Raw genomic sequence first — 26,219 nt, 5'->3', positions numbered from 1 at the left:
TGTCCCTGAATTCTAATTATACAACTTACACCCTTTACTTCTGGGCAGAGAGAATAGGAGAGAATTTTTTTTTTTCCTCTTTGCAGCATGCTTTAAAATTTTTACATTATTGTAACTCCTCTAGCCTGAATAATTCTGATTGTTCCATTCTCTCCTGGTAGGTCACGTTTCCTTTGCTATTACATTCACCTGAGCTACTTTCAGTTGGCCCTCATCTTTCCTCAAATATGGTGTGCAAAAATATCTGCAGCAGTCCATTGTTCCAGAACACAGTAAAGAGAAAGATCATGTAGGACTGCTGTAGTCTGAGTTCAGACTGGAGCAATCCAGGTCAGTTTCTTCCATTGATCAATTTTCCATAACACAAAAAATAAAGATTCTATCACTTCCTCCAAAACAGTAGATTGGGTACTAAGAACAGGACACCGTATTACACACAGCACTTCCATGACTGGATACAGCATTCTCTTCTTTTTTATTTCTCATCAGTGCATTCTATGCCTCAAAGTAAGCCAGAAAGGAGACTGGCTGTTAAAATAAAACAATAATGACATCAAAGAAACAAAGTAATGAAATGACAGACAGCAATCTTTCTTTAATGTATTTGTGTGTGGATATATGACATCTGAAAGCCATCACACAATAATTGTGACAACACTTAAAAATGTCACTTACTGTAAAAAACAGGAAACAGAGTTTTGTGACCAAATTGTTGAGAAAACTTTTTATAATTTGTTTCAACTATATTCTCACTTCTATTTACATTACAGCACAGACAAAAAGGCTTCAGCTAAGGCTAGGTTCATTGCATATTGTGTATCTACCCAAACACAGAGCTGCCCTTTTTACAAGGGCATGCAGTAATAGGACTTGTAGGAATGGCTTTAAACTAACTAAAAGAGGGCAGGTTTTGTTTGGGAAGAAATTCTTTACTAAGAGGGTGGTGGGGCATAGCAATAAATCATCCAGACAAGCTGCAGATGCCCCATCCTGGAAGTGTTCAAGCCAGGTTGGATGGGCTTTGAGCAACCTGGGCTAGTGGAAAGGTGTCACTGGTCATGGCAGGAGTACTAGTAACTAGATAAGGTCTTTTCCAACCAAAACCACTAGGATTCTAACAGTATCTGTACATGTAATCAGATTTCTGTATGCCTAACAAAACACAGATGCTGTTCCACATCCTTTCCACAAGAAATGGATACAGCACACAAGCAGAAGTATTATCCAAATTTTACACAAACAGAAGTGAAACAGCAATGAGTGAACTACCAAAGTTCACATGAAAAGCAGAGCAAGAGGCCTAGATTTAATTTTCTAATCACAGTTACAAGCTCATTAACCACAAAACAATGCTCCTCTCCCCTCCCTTATCACCAAATAACACACACGTGTAACGCCTGCACCAACACTCATTCACAGAAACAGTGGTGCTTGAACACCATGCAACAATTCTCCAAAAGAAAGCAGGAAATATTTTCTTTCTTCACCATCCTGCATTTAGGAAGCCAATATCACTATTTTCATTCTTCCTTCTTCTCCTAAGTTCATGCCAGTTCATACCAAAGGCCTGCACAACAGGGTTTAAGCAAACAGCTCATCCCACAACTGAAGGAAACAAGGAACTCTGTCACTGCAGTTCACCTCCAGCAGCTGGTTGTTAAATCAGGAGAACTAAAAAATTGCTTTAGTTTCTTCACTCTTAAAACTACAGTATGATGGAGTGCTACACTACAACAGCTGAAAATAGAAAAATCACGCCTTAAGTTAGAGTGCAGACTTTAAGAAATAAAGGAGTCACTGAAAAAAAAGCAAGCTAGCCACAGACATTTTCAACTACACCTGAAAAAAAGCATGCAAAACCAGCTAAGAGTGTATCAGAAGTATGTGTTTTTATTAAGAAAATCAGAAATGCTGCAGGAAATGATGGAAAAGCAAAGAGCTAAACCAGAAGCTAGGTTAGAAAGGGACATCTCCCCAGAGCCTTAACAAATTCATCACAAGACCCTAGGGAGATGTTAAAAAACAAGGCTTTTGTAGCATTTTTAATACTCCTTCATGTGATACAGTGCATATATTTACCAAGAAGAGTAATGCAGTATGCAGAAACTAAAAATACAATTGCATACTGAAAAAAGTTCAGGAGACAAAACAGCATTTGATCAGATACACAAAGGTAACCACAGAAGGATACAAATGATGTGAGAAAAACTGATAAGGGTAAATTTCAAAGAACAGGGAAGAAACCACAGAGAAAGAGTTGGCAGAAAACATCACACAGGTTACACTTGCAGCTTAGTGAAAAGCCTAATGCAGCATTGGAGCAAAGCACAATCTGCAACAAGCAAGCAAAAGAGTCAAGTACCAGTATGCATGGTGGGCACACAGGAAAAACATATAACTGGGTACTTCTGTGACCTATTTTGTTCACTTCATATTAATGGTATCTTTCTAATTACTTTATGTTTGTATCCAGGCAACAGGACCAACCATGCATGTAAGAGATCATGATACTATTAATATATCTGTAAGCTGGGGCAGATGACAAATTTTTACAGAGGCAGTGAAGAATTCCAGGCCTCATTTCCCCACCAATTAGAAAAAACCTGCCCCCAAATCCAAAAACCATCCTACTCACCCCCCAGATCATACACTCTGCTGCAATATAGCAGCAAACTACTCCCATCACTTGAATTATCATGCAATGAGCACCAGTTCCATTTCCATTATGAGATATAATTACTTGCAGAGGATGGAAAAGTATTAGTAAAAGTTAGTAAGAAATAGGTAATTGAGACAATTCATGAACTCAACCTGCTCTCCAGCACATCTGCAGAATCCTGAGGAAAAGGAGGAGGACCATGGCCAGATGAACTTTGTTACTGCCATGAACCTGATCTGCTGTCCAGCCTTCTCACCTTAAGGTGAAATATTACAGTTCTTGTCCTCATCCTGTATCTCTTACAGAGCTTTCAAACTTGCAACATCAGAATGATTTACAGAAGACTCCTCCCAGTAAACATAGGTAATGTGTGTGAACAGTTGAAGGCAATGGGATTTTCCTGCTCATGGCAGAAAGAGTAACACACCGACCTCTGCTAAATACAGTATCCATCCCCTCTCTCCAAAAGAAATGCCTGTATGCTATTAATACCACAAGATGAAACTCAGCTGTATAAATAAAACCCCTCATTTCAGCTAAGTCTTCGTCATCTCTCTGGCATCCACCACTGTCTCTTCACAACAAAACTCTCAGGAGGACTTACAGTGCAGGGAGTTTTTTTTCTGGACAGGAATGCAAGCCTAGTTTTATTATCTCCTCTTGGCAACTTAACATTTATGAACAATTAGGTTGGAATTCAGGAAAAAAACACATCAAAGCCCAAAGTTCTGTAGGAAGTACTCGAGTATTTGCAAATCAGCATGGTTTAAAATGGAAACACACTGTCTGGAAGTCAAGGGGACCCTGCACGCTCTTTCAAGAGACTCTGACATGCTGGATGACCTCAAGTACATCACTTATCTTTCCCACATTAAAAAATATCTCCTCAAATGACCTTGCTAGGTAGCTCACTTTGAGAATTAAAAAATAAATACACTGTAAATCCTCCTATTATTAATACTGCTGTTACTGTGGGGGCTGGAACTGTCGTCAGTGAGCAGGCAGGACATAATTTAATTTTCTTTAAATATTTATTATGTGACAGCATAGCCATCTGTTTAACATTCACTATATTTAGTTTCTGTCTTAAAAAACAGAAGGAAAGAAAATACCAGATTTTGACTTTCACTTCCACATATCCTTTCCAGCCACATATGCACTAATACATGGCCAGTATCCTTTCAACTGTAGTATCCAAAAAATTGCAGGAAAGCAAAAAGAATTTCAAGCTTGGATGAAAACAATTCCAACTACAAATTTATTCTCCAAGATAAAAAAAAAGAATCTCTAGTTTTAGCAGTATATATTTTGACTTCAGCATTGAGAAGGCAAAACAGGATATGAAGGAAAACAGTGGGACAAGAGGACATAGATGGCAATAAAGCACTGTGCAGAATATGCTACAAGAGGAGAGACATAAAATATCACATACCTATACAAAATAGTAATTTCTCAATAGCATTAGTTTCTCTTCAGTGAATTATAATAAAAAACATCATTCTTAAGTAACAGCTGTTACACAAAGGTGCCTTTGGCATCAAAATGTATTCTGTTTGGACCCTTCTATGAAAAGCCTTCTCTTTTCCTTGTTTGCACTGTGTACTTCCAGCAGTCTGCACACAAAAATCTTCTAACATATCAAACCACTGGGACTTTGAAGTAATACAAGTCAAGGAGGTAGAAAAGAATCTAAATTAATCAACACACACTGAATGAATTTTTAAGTAAGGAAAACTAAAAACTAGAAAACATCAGTTAAAATGCACTCATCCCATTTTATGCTTTCCCACTGCCGTATCTACTATTCCAAGGCTGAGACCATGAACCCCTCCCAGCACACCTCAGCTCCTGGCATCAGCACACCTTACCAAGCCACTCCTGGTCCACCACTGCAATTCCAATATACAGAGCTCAGCCCTTACTGGGAGTATGCCCTAATTTTCTAGGGCTATTTATAAACTGTGATAGCACATCAGGTTAGTCAGGCCTGTCTGAGAGGCCAGTATCTGACATCACAACAAATTGGTACAGAGCTCAGGCCAAGAAACTCCAGCATAAAGGTGAAAAAGCATAAGCCAGACACACAAATGCAAAAAGATGCCCAAAAATTTGATGCTTGTATTGTTTTAAACAGCTTATTTTCAGATCTTCTATTGCTGACAATAGAAGCAACATATTCCTGTTTTTATACACTCAGAAGATAACTTGCTAAAATGGTGGTACACTGGTGTCATTAATTTACTGGCACTTGATGACTGAATGGATAACAAACAACTCCCATATACAGTACCAGTAATTTGACCTTCAACTACTGACCTTCTGTTCATAAACTGTAGTTTCCAGATATATGAAGCAAATTATTTTTTTCTTAACTGTGTGTAATAAACCAGTAAACATCTGAACATTACATTTTTACCCAAAAAAAACCAAAACAAAGAGAAGCCTAATCATTTAGGAGTGGTAGCAACTGCTTTGGAAATACTTTTGTGTTTGAGCCCAGCACAGAAGCCCACTTTCAAGTCACACTCCTGTGGAGCAAGGGTTGAGCACTGGCACAGGCCTTTAACCTCTCCTCAGTTTCGCAACAAGGACAAAGGTTTAGGCAAACACAACAGCACACAGACTTTGGTCTAAAATGAGCTAACTCTGGGCTTGGTTTAAATTGAACATGCTGGGAGAAGTTGTTGAAGATCTGCCATTGCCTGATCCATCCAAATAACAACCAGTCATAGTTGTATTCTATGTTGTAGTTCTTGAGCATATCACAAAAAAGGGGGAAAACTGCCCCCCTGCCCAAACTGCATTTTTCCTCCATCCTGTCAAAACTCAGTGTTTATTTTTAGTGTTAATCTGTAATGCAGAATACATTTCTACCAAATATTTTATCACCAGTGTAATAATCTGAATGTAATGCCTTGTTTTTAATGGGATATTTGTAACTGCTTTCTGACTGACAAGAATCATAGCTACTGAAAACACCTGAAAAATACAGGACATAAGAAACTCATTCTGAATTTGGCCTACAACTTGTTCACTTCAGTTCCTACAACCTGTACTGTCCAGCTCCAGGTATTTCAAAGACTAGCAGAAGAAAGCCTTAAAGACAAATTTGCAAAATAGGAATAAGGAAAAGTAGTCCTTCTTATTATTGTTTATACTTATGGATATCTTGAGCTCAAGGAAGCTGTCTAGAAGACCTTAAAAAGTGTTTTAATTTGCAGGATTTGTCCATATAACTGACACATAAATATCAGATTACTTTTGACCCTACACATTTTTAACCTCAATGATGTACTGTAGCAATACATTCCACACATTAATTTGTGTACTGAGTGGAATATATTTCCTTTGGCCAGAAATGAATTTGTTATTTCCCAGTAAAACTGACAATTTCCTTTTCTGATGACAGCAAGGTATCTCTAACTAAGCCACTACTTCAAACAAAAAATCATCAATATCCCTTTTACAAGATCTTTTTTACAGAGAAACAATTTCAAAAATAGAAATGACTCTGCAATCACAGTAATTCATAAAGATGCTGCAATCAGTAGGAAAGATACTGACAATGCAGGCACTGCACATTCTCTGCCTGTGTTTCTAAACAGCAGGATTACCCTTTACATGCCCCTGCATTAAGGCTTGAAGGGCAGAGCTCAGAGCACCTTCCTCACAGCTCAACACCCAGGCCTAGGAACAACAGGACCAGCAATACCATTATCACAAGGAATGATGATAAATACAAAGCTTTCTGAGCATGGCAGCACAGCTGTGGTATACCAGAAAGATTCATGCCTCCCTTGGTGGTTGGAACAGCTGGATGAATTAGCTATTCACTGGAGTGCTGCTCTTTTGAACTTGCCTTTATATATGATTCCTACCTGCAGAATGTCAAGCTTGAAGCAGCTGGTGTCCTCATGATGCTGTTTTATAAAAATCTGAGGTAGCACATACAAAAATCCACAACAACAACAGCAACATACAAAAAAGCCCAACAACACATAAAAATTCAGATTACTCAACTAAGTGACAGAAAGAAAGAAATACAACGAGCAACCCACTTGAGATTCCAATGTAGTAATTTGATCTCTTCATCCACCATAAACTATTAGGACAGCTAAATAAAGCATTTTCTTATACTTTCACTGTCATTAACTGGATCTCCTGTCCTGATCTGGCCAGAACTACTTAGAGCAGCAAAACCAAACCTCATCAGTGTGCTGGCTGGCTTCCTCTCCTGAAAACCTGAACAGCAGTCATGTGACCCTCACTCCCATTAAAAAGCCTCACATAGCCATTAATTCATCGCTTGCAATTAATGGTGTCCCTGAAATAGATTAAATATCTTGCTATCCATCTCCAAAGGTACTTTTACTTGATTTCAGCTTTTCTTGTATTGACAATTCGAAAACATGGATGGATATCTAAGTACTGCTAAAGAGATCTAGTATTAGCTCCCTGATGTTAGCCATCAGGGTTCTACTTGGGTCAAATAATCTCTTCATTTATTAGAAGAACAATTCCAGATGATTCAACAGTTTTCAAAATATTAAAGGATGTCTCTGATAGGCCTAATGATGAGATCACTCATACTGTTTGATTCCAAAAGGTCAATTAATACCAGAAGACAGAAAACAACCCTCAATCTGTAGCATGCTTTCTTCCTTATGGTAATTACAATAAAGCATATATAGATGGTAGAATGAAATGAACACATTTTGAAAAAATTAATTTTTCCACTGTATTTTTATGATTCATGCAAGTTAGAACTTGTTTCATTTAAGAGGGACATAACGTTGCTCAAACAAAATAAATTCTGATATGTTCTATCTTATGTTTGTCCTCACCACCTTCTGAATGTGGTAGTGTACATCCATACACGTCTCTACGTGTGTCCCTCCTCCTGTTTACATTTTCCACCCTAAAGCAAAATCCCGAATTACAAACTCCACTACACAAGCATCCCACTGGTATCACACAGGCTGAGCAACCATCTGTTAAGCCACAGGGGTATCCTGAGCTAACTAGAAGTTATAGAACTATAGGTGGTTGTTCTCAGGGTAGAAGCACTTCAGAACTGAAGCAGCACTGCCAAGAGGTTTTTGGTATTCTCTGACAGCCATGTCTTCAGATTCAGAGACCTACATTCCACCCAGGGCACAGGAAGATGCTGCAAAGCTTTGTGTCTACTCCTGCTATCTGCATCTTAGTACTACATCTTCCTTTCTCTCCAAAATCCATTCTTTCCATCTAACCTTCTCACATTCCTCATGCCACACTTGCCTGTCCTCTCTGGTCATCTGTCAATTCCCGGTCTAACATTTCTCTTTTGGCAACTGAACTTGCCCGAGATAAAGCTTCTTTTTAGAAGCCCCACCATGCAAAGCACTGCCCATGCAAAGGCACACAACAAACAGCTCTTCTACCCAGAAATAAACCCCTTTAGAAAATGTAGCTTTTTACTGAAACTGACCTTTGGGTGTTCTTCTGACAGCGGATATCTTTCTCCAAAGCAACACAGCAGAATGGCCAATATCTGTAAACTACCTTAGATCTCACAGTAACAGAAGAAAAACATCACAGTCGACTGTTTAAAGAGTGCAATGGGGAAGCACTCTTACAGAAACTGCCACGTCAGGTATCACAGCTGGGTGGCAACTGCTTTGTAATCCCTGGCACAGGGCCCTCCAGCCCCAGAACCGTGCAGAAAAACAGCAGCTGGCACACAAAGATCAGAAATGTCAATATTGATTAAAATTACATTCCAATGTCAAAATTTTAAAGCCATATGAAATTTTTGGACTGCCGGACCTTGGGGGAAAAGAAGCAAAGCTGGTTTTCCAAAAAGGTTTCTGATCTCCTGGAAAGTACAAATTGTAATGCTGTGAAAGCCAACATCACAGCAAGAATGAAGTCTGCCTACTGCAGGTGCTCTCAACCTCACCACACACAGCCCCCCCTTTTCTTACAAACCATCTGAGTGCAAATGCTCAGGAAGAACAGGACTTCACTCGAATTCTTAACAGGGTGACACACTTCACTGGAGTTAGAAGTAGATGAATATGGCAGAGATAATCTTATGACTGCCTGGCTCTTGGAAGGGCCAGGGGGCTCTGATGAATGCATTTATTGCTGTAATCTTGAGCCAAATGCCTAAGGGTGACTGCTACATCAAATCCTCTAAAGCCTGAGAAAACAGATAATCCATTGTTTAAAGATTTTAACTAAAAAAGACCAAGGTTGCAAAGCCTCAGGCAGAAAGAACAATGAAACACTAGACAGGAGAACACTTTGCATTAGTTTGCTGCCCACATACTGCTGTGCTTTGCACATTATACAAGAAATAGCAGCAACTGGACCTTTATATTAAGAAAGAGCTTTTACTGAAGAAGGAAAAGTAAGGGGATTCCTCTGCCCAGTCTTACAGCTACCTGCTCCCAGATGCACTATACACAAAGGTTTTAAACCCTAGCAGTGATTAGTTATGCCAAATACGAGCCACGTTATACAGGCACAGAATTTTTACAGCACTTGGCACTGCCAATGAATAAAAGACCTCAAGCTGAATATTTAATATTGTACCACTCAAAAAAGTCAGTAGTCATGTACAACCTCTGCAGCTAGTACATTTAAAGCATGACTATGCTGGGTTAGCAGTGTAATGGGAATGCTGACCTCATGCAAGAAGCTTACCAAGCCAAAAAAATGCATTGTATGACTTGCTCCCCAAGAGAGAGACAATATATCTGAGCAACTGTAACAGGGGAAAAAGTATTGCACTCACTGCTCTCAAGGACTGCTTCCTAGAATTTGTCATTTCCAAACCCAATAATAATTAACCAACATTTCTAAGAATTTTTGTGTGACACTTTCTCATCACAGTTTAAGATGATCTTGGGTGACAGTGATAGGACAAAGAATGCTCTGCACCAGTATTACCAACTCAAAGTTAGATTCAGATCAGTATTAGTCAAAGCTCATTCCTCTTTTTTTCCCGTATTCCACACTGATTTCTGCAGTCTCAGTGAAGCCAACCTTCCAAGCAGAAAAGAGGGATAAGAAGTCTCCTCACATTCACAGGATGAATTTCCCTGCAGTAGCAAGCTTGTGCCCATACCTTTACATGAAAAAACCCTGCCAATCCACATTTCTTCCTGCATTTCCTTTCTTTTCCTTCAAGACAGATGGAATCAAGCTAGGTAAGATTTTCTAAAAAGTATTACCTAAGGATAATTAATTTTATGAAATTGAAATTTTAAGACGAGTGTTATATCCTGATGTCTGTGCATAAAAGGTTTCAATACTTCATTTGGCTGAGAGCTCCCTCACGTTATTCTGGCTACCATGAAAGTCCTGGCATTTGTGCTCACAGGCATTGCAACCACTTCCCCAGCTCTGTCAGCAGTTTCACAGCTCCACTGGAAGACACCCGCGGTTAAAGGTCATGACTGCAAATGAGGATGGAACTCCACAGAGCCCCAGGAAAAGTTTGAGTGTCCCAGCAGAGAGCAGCTAGCAGAGACTGTGTAACACCAGAGCCAAAGAGTTGTGAACACAGAACAAAACGAGCAGCACGCTCAACACTCACTCTCAAGCTCAGTGTTGCCCATCCCATCCCAGAAGATCAAACATGAGGTTTCTAAATCACTAACTCATGAAAATCAAATCACATCTGTATCCCCACCAAATGCTCTCTCCAGATAAAGCCTAATGACAGGGAAAATCAGAATCTTGCATTTGTGGTTTACGCCCTAGAGCTGTATGAAGACATGTTTGACTGTATTTTTATTCTTTCTTCATTTTTAGAAGTACTCAGTATACTTTAAGACCAAAGAGTTTACAGACATACCCTTCAAGAAAAGTCTGGCTTCCATGCAGACACTGGATCAGTTTCCACTGCCCTGTCTCCCAGCACTGCCTGGAGCTGATCTTCACCCTTGCACAGGATGCATTTCAGGAAGATACAATTTCAGGAAGGGGAAGGGGCCTGAGCACTCCCAACAATTTCAGTCCTCAAAGATCTGTCCAGAACAGTGTCATGGGACAAACTGTCTGTGCAAGGGTGCTAGAAAAAACTGTGGAGGAAAACACAGAAACACTGCTATTGTTTTGCTTGGTTTTTTCTTTGTTTGTTTTTGGTTGGGTTTTTTTTTTCCCCAACAAAATATGGAAAAAACCAAGCCCAAGATTAATTCCATAGAAACATAACTAGTTTTCTGACATAACATGTCATGTTGTTCTGGTAAATTGCACAGGACCATAAAGATAATACAGCACTGCTCATCAGAGAGGCTGGGAAGTCTTGGAGTAGATGCAAAAAAAAAAAAAAAAAAAAGTGCAGAACATGTGAACTCAGTGCTCGTCTGCACCTTGGCCAAAAAGACTACTTTGCTCTTCCTCAGGACCCATTTTCATCAGAAACTACTATTGCTATTACTTCTTCAATCTTACCCCTTACAAGAAATCAGTGATATAAAAATTAATCCAGTGTCCAATTAGAGGTGGAGAAGAACAGGCAGCAATGAAGGACTGCAGCATGCAGCTTGGCTCTTATCCTGCTGTTTGGTACAGAGTTTCCCATGACCACTGTTAATTAAGGCTAACCTAGATTTAAAAACTTTGCAGGACTGATGCAGAGAGAAGAAGCACAAGACTGCTCTTCAGCTTACACCATGTGAAACTGTACTGAAGTGACCATCTGGCATGTCTTTAGGTGGTCACTCCTCTCCCCTAAAGACAGCTGCCCTGGCATGCCATCAGTTCATCTTATCCTCAAGGTACTCTGTGCTGTGCCCCTGCAAGAGCATTTGAGCCTGACTGGGTTTCTTACAGCAACATTTCCCTTCTGGAGAATGATATCATAGCAAAAAGAGGTTTGTTTTGTTCTGTTATTTTAATTTCCACATGAATTTCCTGATCCTCCTTGCCGAGTTCTTGCACCAATACAGAGAAGCACCACTACAGGATTGGACTGCTTTCCTCAGCAGCAGTATCAGTTTAAATGCAACCAAGAGGAGTGTGTTCAAAGGGCATCCTCACCCTGTTTTCATTCAGCAACAGGAAAATGCTAAGACTAACACAGAAATAATTATACCATAGCTCTACTGCATGCAAGAGTGAACAACCCCAGAGAAACCTTACATTCAGCACCAACTGCAATTATGACAATCCCTGAACACCAGTTTGCTCTTAACCTGCCCACATACACAGTGCAAGACCAAAAAGAACTTTCAAGCTCTGCCTGCCACCACAGGCACTGCAGCATCGCGTGTGGTTAGTGAGGAATTTGTATTTATAAGTAATGCTGGGAAAGGCAAACATCAATATTTTGTTTGAGGCAAAGCAAGTTTTCCTACAGAAAGCTTTGTGTTTATATGTTTATGTGGACTTGGGCCATGGAAACACACCCTGTTCCACGCACAGTTCCAGGATACTAAATCTAGATGTGAGCACATGATAACAGCAGCTTTCATGGTAGCCTTGACTCAGGAAAGTAGGCTCATTCACATCCAACAACAGGATCAGGAAAAGGACCAGATCAGAAAAAGGAACATAAAGGAAGGATATGGATAGAAGTCTCCAGACAAAACTAAATCAGGAGACAGTGACAGATCTCTGCTTATGAGGAAGATGATTATGACTCAGCCAAAAGTAAGGCACATTCATTTTGAGCTTCTGAATCCAGAGCATCTAATTAAAAATAAAAATAATGAAATTACAAGTAACAAATTAAACACATTATTTGTAACCAAAATGGGGGACAAGGGAAAACTGAATGTTTCAGAGCTGTTCTGAACAATAGATCAGACATGGAGACCAACAATTTATGCCAGTCTTCAGTGCTGAAATGAGTCTGCCTCCTCACAACTGCTGGACTGGGCCAGGATCCCACCTTATCCCACTGAAAAAGCAAGTTTAACACTACAATAGTTCACATAGTTCTCCTGAAAGTGGATTCACACAGCTGGTGAAACAGGGAGCTGCAGCAGCCCTCACACACAGACACTCTGTGTTGAACAATGCAATGTCTACACTAGTTTCTGTCTGCTCTTTTTAATACCTCTACAGCCCTCAATAAATGGAGGACAAGCAGTTCTCCAGCAGTTAGGTGATGATGATTTCAGTTCTGTAGCTCCATTGCTGAGACAAAGGACACCACTTCAAAGACATCTCTCTACTTGAAACTGACCTACACACAGGTGATGTCCAGAAAAGAAACACAAACAAAACATGGGTGATGATAGATGCAAGATGATGGTATTTTAAGGGGTTAGACAAAACACCAAAATTTTCTCCACTGAAATTTCTGCCTTTTAATAAACTGCACAAGAGTTCCCAGTCTTGCTGTGCTCCTTGTTCATCTTGGGCCATTAAATATTAAGAGGTATTCAACTTGCTGTGAAATTACATTATTCATCTCAGTCTTGTTATGTGCCACTGTGCTGGGCCACTCCAAACCTGACCTCACCATTTGGTCAAGGTTAAGCTTCCAGCAGTGCAAAACCCAGATTGTGCAGCACAGAAACTGCTCTCTTGACAGAAAAAAGTCACTGGGCTGTACCTGACATTTTGACATTCTCCTCACTTAGAGTCAACTACAGTCTCTGCAGCTAGATTTTGAATCAAAGACCCATCCATGATTTGGTCTGATTTCTCAGGGACAGGATGGCTGTCCAGGACCACAGTAAGGTCCTGGTTACCACTTACAATGGAATCCTGGCTGTTGAACAACTTCATCTCAGAGGCATGGGCAAAGACAATCGACAGCAGCAGAACAAGCCCTAACAGTCAGCACTTGCAAAAGCTTTCAGAATAAAGTGTGAGTGTCACAGAATCCCCATGTAAGCATTAGCTTAAAAAGATAAACGTACAGAAAAAACATTCTAAATATGGAAAAGGTAGTTAGGATCAGAAGAGGCAAATTTACATAATTAATACTGACAATATTAAAAATGCTGCACTAAAAAGCAGTCCAGGACAACAAGCAAGTTAGTTGTCACTCTGGAAGGTGTTCAACTCAGCTTCTGCTCAGATACTTATCCTGCTGACATCTGGAGTGACACTCTCAGTTTTTAATATATTCAGTGGAAAAGCAAAAAAGAACTTCCAGCAAGTGATTCACCTCAATAAATGTGGACATCTACTTTAGGGTAGATTTGGAAATGAACAGTGCCCAAACATACCCTTAACATAAAGGGAACTTACAGTGCCCAGCTCAGTTGTGGACACTTGAGCTGTATTTACATATTATATTTCCACATGTAATCAGATGAGTCCAACTCTCATCATCCAAGAGAAGCTAGATCTGACTGTTTTAAAAGCCCATTGTGATACAAAATTTTCCATTTACTCTAAAGCACCAGTAAAGGCTGAAGGGCACAAGCAAAGTCATTCAGTAAGAGGTTCTTAAAACAAAAATAGACATTTGTAAATGTTCTGTGGTTCTTCTAACCTTTCTGAAGTAAATCTCAAGTTTCTCTGCTCTTCTAAATTGAACTCTACTACTCACAACGTAGAACAGCTAAGGCCTATCATTCCACTGTTTCCTTTGAGGAATTAATACCAAAGTGATTGAAAATGTGAGAGTTAAGATCTGTTGAAGAGCTCTAAAAACCCACGTGCAAGCTCTGATTTTACTTCAGAAGTACTGCCAAGCAAATTAGCATTAATTAGAGACAAGCTTAAAGACCAATAAAATATTAGGCTAATGGAATCATCTGGAACCATAAAACTAAATACAATCAAAGGAAAACAAGTTTCTCCATCAGCTAATCTAATGGTCCTGACACAACACAAACCACTCAGGAGTGTAATATTCTTGGAGAGCTCCTGACACAGGACTGAAGGATGTAGGAGACTGGAGAAACAAAGGGAGGAGTAAGGACAGGGTTGTATGCTTTCAAAGAGACTGACCAGATGGCAGACCAGGACTGCAAAAAGCGATTAAGTAGGGATAAAATTGTCATTTTGCTGTCCCTCTTTACTCCTTCCCTCTTCCATCAGTTATGCCAACCCAGCTCCCAATCCAACAACTGAATATAGAGAAAAAACACACATCAATAAATAAAATCAGCAGTCACCCCTGGCTCTGGAGAGGGCTATGGCTTGCTGGTGTACCATCTAACACATGCAGCTTTATAACCGGCTCTCTCCCTGACCATGGAAACCCTCCCTGAGGAGGCATCCTCCTCTTTGAGGCTGTACTGGATGGGGAGGTAAGAGAGGAGGGGACAGACTCTGCTGTCTCTGGCTTTCCTGAGAATGCCCTGGACAATCTTTTCTACTAATGGAGATATTTCTAAAGGGGAAAAAAAAAGAATTCAGAATAATGCACTGCAGTGTTGAGAGAAAACTGATCAGTACTAGTGCAGTACAACTGTATCCCACAGCCCCTCACTTCCATTCCACACTTAAATGTGACAAATTGCTGTAGATGTTAAGTGCAGAGTGAGACACCCAAAGCACAGGGATTACCGGCACTAGGACCAGCACAAGCCCTGTACACTGAGCAAAGGACAAAATCTATCTCTCCCTCTTCTACCTCCTGTGATTTTGGAGAAAAAAATATGAACATTGGTCTCTAACTGCTGTTACTTTTAATGCATAACTTCATAATTTGTATTTAATGACAAATATAAAGTTCACTTAACAGAAAGAAGAGGGCACTATCACAGACTAAGTTAAGGTGGTAACATTTCAGCCTGAGAAGAGCTGCAAGCACTGTTGATACTCCACATCTGCAACCCCAGCAGGAAGAATGGCTGTGGTTACACACAGCTACAAACACATTTGGAAGAGTCAGGTATTTCCAAACACCTTCTTGGTGTTGCTACTACATAAGCAAGTGCTGCATGAAGCTGTCCTTTTTCTTTTTTTTTATTTTCCTTGACAAATTCAAAAACAGGCTGAGTCTAGAGAGAGAGAGCATGCTCCCATCCCTTCTCCTTGTTTGAAGAGTTTGGGCAGCTTTAGAAAACAAGCAAATAGCAAATCCCACTTCTGTGAAAACAGATCTTGTTATACTGCCCAGCATAAGCCACAAATATTTTGAGAAGATCCAAACTGCACTTACAATCTTACCAAATCCCTCACATTCACTGATAAATCAGTTAGCTTACTAAAAAATATTAGAGCAGGCAAGAATGTGATGGAGGGTATCTTCCTCCATCAGAAGATTAATTCATCACTCATGTCTAGAGAGTTCTACTGCATTTTTTAACAGAGCACATATGGATTGAGTCTAGTGATCTATATAATTTCCTTTCAGGATAAGGGTCTATATTGAAAAACAGTCCCCAAACAGCAACTGTCAGAGGACAAAGACCTTCAAAAATCATTATGCAGGAAGAACAGGTAGGGCTCTGATCTGTCCACTCCACTAAATCTTTCAGTGGTGATTTAAGCTATAACTGTGCTCCACAGCTCTACTGGAGATTCCTGCTTCCAGAGCAGGATCAGCAAAGCAAAAAGTCTGTCTGCACCTTCACTGATGCACAACGCAGTCTGCCATCTCCAGCAGCTGAAGCAGAGGCACATGGTCCCTTCAGATTTTACTGTAGTGGGGAAATTGCCAGTGTAAAAGCAGAGGGTAGAGCTCAAAAAAGAAAAAAGCCAGACTTTGAGCCTTTCAGAGCTGATGCCAGAAGAGGCAGCGATCAGGCAGGAGCTGCACAGCGCAGGGTGCCTGCAGACTGCGCTGCTACAGGCCAGAGGTGAAGTGCTCAGCACAGGCATAATGAAATACACAGCTTCACCTCTGCGCATTATGTTCAATTAACCAAAGCAACGGTGCTCAGCAAAGTCACAGGGGATTTTCTAAAGACAGCTAATGTTGCTTTGGCCCATCTAAAAATGCACTTCCAGTACCTGCCTTTCACCATCCCTGCACTGCTCAAAGCCTGTCATCAGAAAACAGCAGCAACTTGGATGTGTTTGCCTCGAAACAAAGTGATTGGAAAGACAGCTAGAAAGAAAAAAATTGAACTCAAAGACCCCTGCATCAGCAAGGCAAGAATAAAACTAGAGAAGCAGAGAGAGCAAGCAGGAGTATTCATCCCAATTATCTCCAGAATCCAGGACAAACCCTGCTCTCATGCCCAGTGCCACCACCACTGACTGCCTGTGTGCTGCTGCTGCAGCATCGCTGCCTTACACCCACAAACTCCACTGCAGCTGCCTGTTGAGCTGGAAATTTGATACACTGCAAAGGCTGCTGACAGCCAGAGGCTGCTCCCCTGTCTATAAAATATCCTGTAATAAATTACATTACAGATTGGGGAAAAGGATTCAGAAGAGCGAGAATTAAAACACAACCTTATGAGAGCTAAATGAGACCAATTAAAGGAGATTTGCTATGTGTGCTGAGGGATTTTGACCTGAGCTATAATCAGGGATGGATATGCATTCTTTTAAAAGAGGAAAATGAGCAAGAGATCATGTGTAAACAACTCTGCCAATTAAAATGAAATGGATTATCTTATCTGTGCAGCTCTGCTCAGACAATCCCCACATACTGCAGATACACCACAGAGAGATCTGAGACAGTCATTCAGTCCTCTGAAACAAGGCTCAGTGATGGGGAGATAGGATGTGGTTCAGGGCACATCAAAATCTTAGCTGCATTTCATTATTTCCCCTTCCCCCGTTACAACAAAAAAAACACCAAAGACCCCCATAGAATTACAAAAGTAAATACAAAAGTAGGCTCAAGCTATTTTTACCAGGCCCCTACATGAATTCTGATGCAGATCAGACTGAAGGTTAGGCACAACAGTGAAAGTTTATCCAAAATCCATGCAGCAGATCCCACCATCACCGCACTGCTAGATGCTGCTGGGAGACCCAGCTTGCCCAGGCACATGCTCACATCCTGATAAACAATTGCTCATATTACGCCATACCTCAAAACACTGACTCTCAATTTTTCTGTATCATAATCTCATTTTGCTGCCAGATTGCCCCTCACTCTCCATTCTGACATCCAGTCTGAGAACCCATACCAAAAGCAAAAGTAATTTTTGCAACTGGAGCAAAAAATTTAATATGGACACATGTACCACTACTCCTGCTCTGTGTCCTTGCTCACAGCTCATTCTGAGCTTTTTTTTGAAAATCCCAGTTCTTCATAGTTCATATATACATGCAAAACCACAGTTTTACAAAGAATGAACAAATACTGAAACAGAGGAAGAGAAGGCCCATTACAAAACCATGCTCAAGAAGCAGCAAGGAAAACACTACCATGTGCTTAGGGGAGAGCAAAAACTAAAAGGGAAGAACAAAGAGAGGAATTTGGGATAAGGAAGAAAAATTTAAGAAGCAGCTACTGAACAAGATAATAACTGTAAGAGATATGTACTTGTTCACAGCTGCTGACAGGAGAAAGTTTTTAGACCATTTTATGCTGGTTGCCAGACTTAAGCACACAGATTTTCCACTGGCTCAAAACTGATCTACTGGAGTCTGGCTGGTTTTGGAACCAACAATCTCAACACATCACAATCACTTTTGTGCAGGGTGAAGAACAAACTAAAATGCTTTTCTTTGTCCATTCTGTCAGCAGATCAGTGATCTCAGTGCCATGAAAACAGCTGCACTGAGAAGCCCAATGAAGAAATACTGCACAAACCCACTGTGGATGGAGCACCCCACGTGTCTTTGTGCAATTCTAGAGGGCTTGGCTTTGGGATCACTGTCCAGGTGCTGAGCCAGCTCACATGGGCAATGTCAGCACGTGTAGGTACCCAGGCCAATGAACTCTTGGTTTGATGCTAAGCTTCTAATTTTTTCTGGCTCTTGGGGTGTTTTTGTACAACACGCCCCCTATACCGCCATCATCCAAAATTTCTCAGCCCAATTACCACAGATAATTGACTGCACATAACCTGAACAATTCATCAGAAGTTTCTAGTTTACCTCTGCCACAAAGGACAAAGTTACATTTCCTAATGAGAAATGCACATACTATTAACAACTCTGAATACTTCCTTGGCAAAATTGGTCACAAAGGATCCCAGTGTGGAGTAGCTTAACTTGTGGCTGAATTCAGAGGTGTGACATTTGCTCACTTCTAATTCAGGCAACACTCTTTACTCACTCTTGCATAAGCAAACAGGGATGTCTCATGCTTTTATGTATCATTTTACCTCTGTCAAAATGTTTTAACAACTAAAATATGATGGGAAATACTACAGGAGCGATTTCTCACGTTCCATTAGCTTTCTCTATGTAATTTTTGTTGTGTCTTTATAATACCACAACTGCGCCCGCGGCTGGCCTGCTCTGAGCGCAGCCCCCCGAGAGCAGCGTGTGCAGCACGGGCAGTGCAGCCACAGCCTCGCCACGGGGACAGAGCATCCCCTGACCCGGTGCACGCCGACTACTCGGGCGCCGGTCCCGCCGTACTCCGCAGCCTCGGCGCCTGCAGCGCGACGCCGCGGGGTAAACAAAGCTGGAGCGAGGCCGGGAGCGCAGCTCCAGCCCAGGACCCCGCTCCCCGCCGGCGGCCGGAGCACGGGGGCTCCGAGGGGCGGCAGCCGCGATGGGGCAGGGGTGCCAATCCCAGCCGCGCGTCGGGGGCCCAGCACCCGACACGACAAAAGCAGCCGTGAAAGGCTGCGAAACCTTCGGCCCCGGGCACGGCCGGCAACGGAGCACAGCGCTGGGGCACGGGTCCCCCGGAGTGGGCTCCCGGCGGGGTCCCCCGGCCGCACAGGTGGCTCCAGGGCGGGGGGCAGCGCCCTCCGCACCGCCCGGCCCGGGCCGGCCCCCCCGCCTCCTCCCACGCTCCGGCCGCCCCTCACAGACCGCCCGCACCCGTGACCATCGCCCCCGGCCGGCACAACTTCCCCCGGCCCCGCTCGCTCAGCCCCACCGCCCTCCGAGCCGGAGCGGGCCGGGCCGCCGCCACCGCGCTGCCCTCCTCCTCCACCTCACCTGCCGCAAGGAGGCCCCGCCGGGCGGGCAGGGCACGGGTCCCGGAGGGAGAGCGGACGGGCGTCCCCCGGCGCCGCGAGCAGCGCTCAGGCCGGTCGCGGCCCGCCGGCTCCGGGGCGCTGCGCGTCCGTCCGGCCGCTGGGGGAGCCGCCGCCGCCGCGCCGCCCGGCCGCCATCTTCCGCGGGGAGGGAGGGACGGAGCGAGGGAGGGGCGCGGGGCCCCGCCCGCCTCAGCGCCGGGCTGCGCTCGGGCCGGGGTCCCGCGGCCCGGCCGCGCCCCGCGCTCCAACACGTGGCCGGGGCTTCCCCGCGGCCGCGGGCACCGGCGGTGCCGCCGTGGCCCCGGGGCTGCCCGGCAGCGCTCCCGGGTGGGATGCCCAGGAAAGCAGCAGGTAGGGATTGCCGCTGCTGTGGCATCGCCGGCAGCAGCCTCCCGAGAAACACAAACACGCACGGTGCAATTTGCTGCGCTAAAGCGGTGGAGGAAATTGTAGTAGGAAGCCAGAATGGGATATGAAGCCACATCACAGAAACATTTATTCTCAGGGGAGGCTGGACGAGTGGACAGCAGTCCGGGAGTGCTATGACACGGTCCTGCTTTTGGATCAGCTCTGGAGAAAGAACCCACCGCGCCGCAGAGAGAGAACATGTGGGACAGGTTAACAGGACTGGGACCTGGAGCAGTCAAAAGCGACGGAAGAAAAGGGAAAGCAAAGGGAAAGCAGGTGCTCAGGGAATAAGGCCTCATGTTGGCAAAGTACTGCTTCCCATCCTGCTGTCAGAGGATTGCTGGCATCTTGTGAATAACTCTCAGAAAACCCTCCAAAAAGCAATGCAATATGTAGATTTGCTGTACAGGAACATGCTCCTCTATTAAAAAGTTTGAAAAGCTCAAAAATCGTGGTTTATGGACACATTTATAGAGGATTTTTAATCTTCAGCTTATCAATTTTCACCTGAAGCACTGATCAGACTTCTGCAAGCCTGTTAAACCCATGTTAGCAGGTGAATCAAGTAACTGAAGAAAAACAGACAAAGCTATGAGCAATCATATCTTAGCATGCTTCAAAAGCCTGTTCTGCCTCTGGCTGACAGCACCCCCACCTCAGCAGAGGTGGATGAGGCAGCTGCTCCCACCACCTGCAGTCCCATCTCACAGGTCTATGCTGCCAAAATACCCAGCAGCACATATTTAACACGTGATTGCATTCTGTTGAGTTAACCCAAACAAGTGCCACAGTGCTCACATCAGATTAATATCATCCCCCGCCTGCAGCCGTCCCAAAGCTAGCGTGGCAGCAACAGGTGATGCCCAGTCTACCACAGACCTTGCACTTTTCAAAACAGCTGATCAAATCTGAGCCAACAGAGGGACTATGCACTATGTGGCAGCTCAGAACTTTGTGTCATGTGCTTGCAGCATTTATCATCCAGTACTACATTCTGTGAAATGGGATTTACCATTTCAAAATACAATTTGATAGTCTGGTTAAAAAAAAAATAAATTTCTTCCTCAGTCTAACCTATCTCAGTTACAGCAAGGGAGGGAAATCAGTGACAGGAGGGTATGTTGTACACTATAGTTTGCTATACAGGCAGAAGAGTATCAGCTTAAAATTCTAGCTAAATGTGCCATGGAAGAAACTACCCCAATTTTTGCCCCATCTCTCCAAACCCCTCCTCAAACCACCGGCACAGAATCCACCTGCTTTCCTTCTCATTTCACCACAAAACAACTCTCCATCCCACTCTCCTCACTGCCTTTCTAGCTACCTCACACGTACTTCCTCTACTCACCTGCAAGACACCTCCAACCCCATCTTGCATCTCCACTCTCTTCCTCACACTCCAAACCACCCTCAGTGCTTGGCTTTATGATTCCCATCTTCCAGCTTATCATATTGCTCTGTGCCTACCTCACTCAGCATGTGCTATCGCTGGTAACATTGCACTTCACTGAAGCAATTTCTCTTTCTTAAGGTCACATAAACCATCTTTGCCTGGATATTCCATTTAATGGCTCAGGCCTGTTTCTTCCCAAAGGGAAAGTTGAAGTAGAAGATTAAATGTCTTGCTGTTTCTGTTGAGGTTCAATATAGTCTTTGTAATAGGGATGGAAGATTTTTACTGATATTATAACAGATTAGAAGGTGTTAAAACTTGCTAACTTACCATATATAAAACAATTTCAGCATTAATACTTTTTGAAATTAACAAGACTGAAGTCTGTTTACAATTCTTAAAACCATTTAAGACTATCTATACCAAGTTTAGGCCTTTTTTATACAAGAAAAATATGCTAAATCTAAAGCAATGAATTTCAAATGGCACTTTAAATAGAACATATCCTTTTTTGTATAAGTATTTTTTTTCAGTTTATTTTGAACTAGACATGTAGCAAGAAAGAAACAAACAAACGCTTTCTGGAGCAGGAACAACCAGACGGCAGTGGCACTGCTCTGACTCTGATGTAACCTATAGCACGTTCCAATGTAAACAAGCCTCTGAAGCAGAGCCCTGGTGCCATTTCTGCAGGCTGTCCTCTGTTGGTATGAGCACTACTCTTTCCCACAGAAGCATGAAGGAGAAATAAACCATGATGAGACAGTATTTCATTGCAAGTACTGGCCAAAACCCAAGTCTGCCAACATGCAGTCGTATGATGCATTAGCAAAATGGTTTTCTGTGAATAAATGTCATCCTGCCCATCCATTCATAGATAATTATGGTTAAATTATATAAATTGTAACAAATTAGGTACAGCCACCTTTCCCTCTCCCTCATCCGCTAGTGCTTCAGAGGACCCTCCTATAGCACAAGAAACCTTCAGAATGAGATTTTATTAACTTAATTATATCCATCCTTTCCTTGTAGCCAGTCTGCCTTAAAAACCACAAACATATGCATTTTTGTTTTCTAATACTTGTTAAGTACATAAGAATTGGCTTAAAATTCTTTAGAGCACCACACACCAACCAGTAAATTCCTATTCCTTACCAGCAGGCAAAGAGGTGGTGAGGAGTTCTGGCAGGTGAGGAGTTCTCAGGCATCAAGGATCTCAAGGGAAAAATTCATAATCCTCCACTCAAACTGCTTTAAGTGCCCCCAAAGGATCACCTTTCTCTACCCTTAAATAAATGTATACCAAACCCAAATAAACAAGCATTCCAGGTGCATTAATCTGCAGTCCCAAACCTTTCAAATTCTCAGGCAAAAAAAAAATCACCTGTGATGTGCAGCAGCAAGACCACCTTAGCTTCTCTGCAGCACTGTTCATCAGTCTCTTACAGCAGTTCTACTGAGGTCAGGCTTATCTGCATGGACAAATGGGAAAGCTGAAGCACAGAGCACATACCTGGCTTATCTGCAGTCACCCTGCAAAGCCATAGCAAACCCAAAACCAGATCACAAATCCAGTCATTAGTAAACTGCTCTGTTTGGTTTTCTACGTTATCAATTACCCATAAATAAGAGGTAACAATTTTCATAGTAAAATTGAAAGGATATTGACATTCAGGGTCCAATTCTGCTCATACTCTCCCCACATCTCACAGATACTATAAGCACAGGAGCATTTTGCCAGGCCTCTGTGCCACTAGCCCAGCAAGTGAGAGCAGAGAAATCCTAGTTTAAAAGCAAATCTACCCGGGCATAAATAAAAGCTATCATCAATTACAAGTCTCCCACAGAGTAATCTACCTGTGTATACAATTATGCATGTGCATAAATTGGAAGGGAACTGAAAAAAAACATGTTCAGACACTCATCTTTGGTAGGAAGATAGCAAAACTTGATCTAATAGGATGAACAGATTTTAAACAGCTATAGCAGAGTGGGAAGTAAGGTTCTGGGACTATCCCTGTTTGCTAGCTCAATACTGGAGCTATTACAATACAGGGAAGTATCATTCCTAATCCCTCCTGTCAGCTAAAACATAAGACATAAAAGAGGCCCCATATGTATGCTACACTAAATATTCTTGACCTGTTAGTCTGACTATTTCGCTTTCAGCAAGTGTTTAAATTACTCTTATCCTAGTTAAAAGAGTTCCTAAAAACATGGGATATCACCACTAATTTTATGAGTACCTTCCTAGTGCTTATCGGCTCATATTGCTATATATCTTCAAAGATCATCAAGACAGGATTGCCTGCTTCAGGAGAAATCTTACCTGATGAATGCTCCTGCCTCCTATGTCAGAAATGAGAGCAGAACGTCTCTTTGCTCCCGAAATAGCAGGAGCCATTTCTTCTGGGCACGAGCAGATTGCCTTTAGTCCCAGTAAAACGAACTATAAAACTCTTACCTTCTCCCTTTAAACGCTAAGGACGATTTTTTTTTCCTCCTGTTTCATCAGGCAGCAAAAGTAATCATCTCTCTAAGCAGCACCAGCTGACACCTATTTACTGGGTAATTGCTGCAGTTAAAGGGGATTAAGCACAATGAACTCGCTTTCAGCGATAAGGCAAAGCCACCCCCTCCCCTTTGCCACTTCCCAGACACACCTGGGAAGAGCTCAGGGGAACGGAGGCCAGCCAGGCCTGCCAAATGGGGCCCGCACGCTGGCTAGAGCTCCTTTGCTGCAGCCAGTGCCAAAAGGAGATGTGTGCCCCGCAAAATGACAGCAGTGACTGCGATGGATAAGGGATGTGTCCCCGCACCATGACAGCAGTGGCTGCGATGGATAGGGGATGTGTCCCCGCACCATGACAGCAGTGGCTGCGATGGATAAGGGATGTGTCCCCGCACCATGACAGCAGTGACTGCGATGGATAGGGGATGTGTCCCCGCACCATGACAGCAGTGGCTGCGATGGATAGGGGATGTGTCCCCGCACCATGACAGCAGTGACTGTGCCGCACACGAGGCCCGTGCAGTGCCTGCTGCAGCCTCACGGCTCAGCCGCCCGCCCTCAGGAGCAGCTGAGATCTGCAGGGTGGGAATAACCGAGAAAGGGCAAAGCAGCACAGGCCCGAGCGGAACAAAGCCCACCTAACGGGGCATACATGAAATGCTAACAACGAGAGGCAGTATAAAAACAAAACGTGTTAAATCCAACTAACTTTTAAATTAAGAAATGATGCTTACACTGCTAGACCTGACAAGTTCTGTGCATCTGCAGAAGCTAGGACACAAAATACACTAGTTAACAAATAACTAAATCACAACTTGAGATCAGCGTGTTTACATCAGGCAAACCAAATAGCAAGATAGCTTCTCCCACAAGAAGAATCTTAAATATTGGTGAGAAAAACAAAGACCAGGAAAGGATGTAATAGCATACATTTGCCAAGGATCAGGCAATTTGGAACAAAAGCAAAAATTCCCTGTTATCCCTGGTCTGTCAGGGAAATGCCATAAAGGTAATTTTAACAGGTTCTGTCATCCTTTTGTTTTTACTGCTAGTATTCTCCCCTCCCCCCTTTTAGGTATGGTCCCACTTAACTTTTTAAACATTACATTTTTAAATAACACAGGAAAAAAAACCTCCTCTGTCAATTGATTCTTTATCCTAGAAGTACCAATTTCATATTGCTCAGGAGAATAATGTGACACTCCAAACTTTACACTGTTTAAATGTTATTTTATTAAATATCTTCAGTTCAAGGTTTCATTGTAACAAAGCTATGAAGGTTCTACCAACATTCAGACCAAACAAACAAACACTAGCTAACTGTAATTATTTCTATATCATGCAAAAATTCTGCATCAAAATGCCTTCCATTTCCTGTTTAAAATGTGATATTTATAATATATATTATATAGATGCTTACATTAGCCCCATAAGAGAACATTAAGAATGCTAAAGGTGTACAGCTGTGTTTGATAATGGCCATACCAAGCTAAGGTTCTCATTAACTTAAAAGGAAACAAAACAAAAAAAAATCCAAAAGAGTTTGTCTCCAAGACTGTGCAAAACCAAAAAACCCAACAGTTCTCTCCTTTTAAATTTTTTTTTTTTTTCTGAAAGATGCATATACTTAATACAGAGGGTTCTCTTTTTTAACTATTAATAATTATCAGGTAAAGAGACAAGGAGGATCAGACCGAAAGAAGGCATGCATAATGTTTTGTATTTTATCTTTTTTAAGTGGCATAACTGTAATCTGTTTGCTCTCTTTGTGGCTTAAAAAAAAATTCTGAATGAAATATCAAGGCTTTTTACTTTTCCACTTCAGTCACTGTCTTAAAAATGTTTTGAAATAATAAAATCTAGTGTTTGCCCCCCCATGGGTTCAGTCCCCTCCTCACTCCTCCCCTGCGATAGCAAAGGGAGGAAGAAAAGGGTGTTTGCTCAAATAAACCTGGGAAGAGTGGATGGCCTTTTCCTTCATCAGTGGTCAGCTGATCTAATCCTGGTGTGGGATAGCACCTCTCCAATAAAGGGAGCAGAGCGTTATCTGCTGCAAAGTGACAGCTCCACTTTGTGCAACAGCTTTAATTGTCTGCCTTTTATTGAATAAGGATTAACATTGCAAATTCTCTTTCTTCTCTTCTATAGTCTGCTAAAAGATTGCCACACACTTAGTACGCTGTCACAGAAATCATTTTAACTCACTCTAGAGATCCAAAAACTTATTAGGGGTAGATAAATTCAGGTAAAAGCCCATTCCAACTTCTGCAAGTG

At 42.4% G+C, this 26,219-nt stretch overlaps 1 protein-coding gene across 1 annotated transcript in view; it reads right to left on the bottom strand.

The window, feature by feature from the left end:
• The window catches only part of NDST2 (N-deacetylase and N-sulfotransferase 2), a 131,103-nt gene extending 107,214 nt beyond the window's left edge, over window positions 1–23,889 (bottom strand). The window contains exons 1-3 of the mRNA XM_058810167.1: window positions 23,763–23,889; window positions 22,818–22,905; window positions 22,589–22,719 (exon numbers count right to left, since the gene is read on the bottom strand). The gene's annotated coding sequence lies outside the window, so the exon portion shown is untranslated. The remainder of the gene's footprint in view (window positions 1–22,588; window positions 22,720–22,817; window positions 22,906–23,762) is intronic.
• Window positions 23,890–26,219: the final 2,330 nt, after the last annotated feature.

Source organism: Ammospiza caudacuta, chromosome 9 (genome assembly GCF_027887145.1).
Source record: "Ammospiza caudacuta isolate bAmmCau1 chromosome 9, bAmmCau1.pri, whole genome shotgun sequence".
Lineage (NCBI taxonomy): Eukaryota > Metazoa > Chordata > Aves > Passeriformes > Passerellidae > Ammospiza > Ammospiza caudacuta.
Note: the sequence above shows the minus strand (reverse complement) of the source record. Positions and strands in the feature narration are given on the sequence as shown.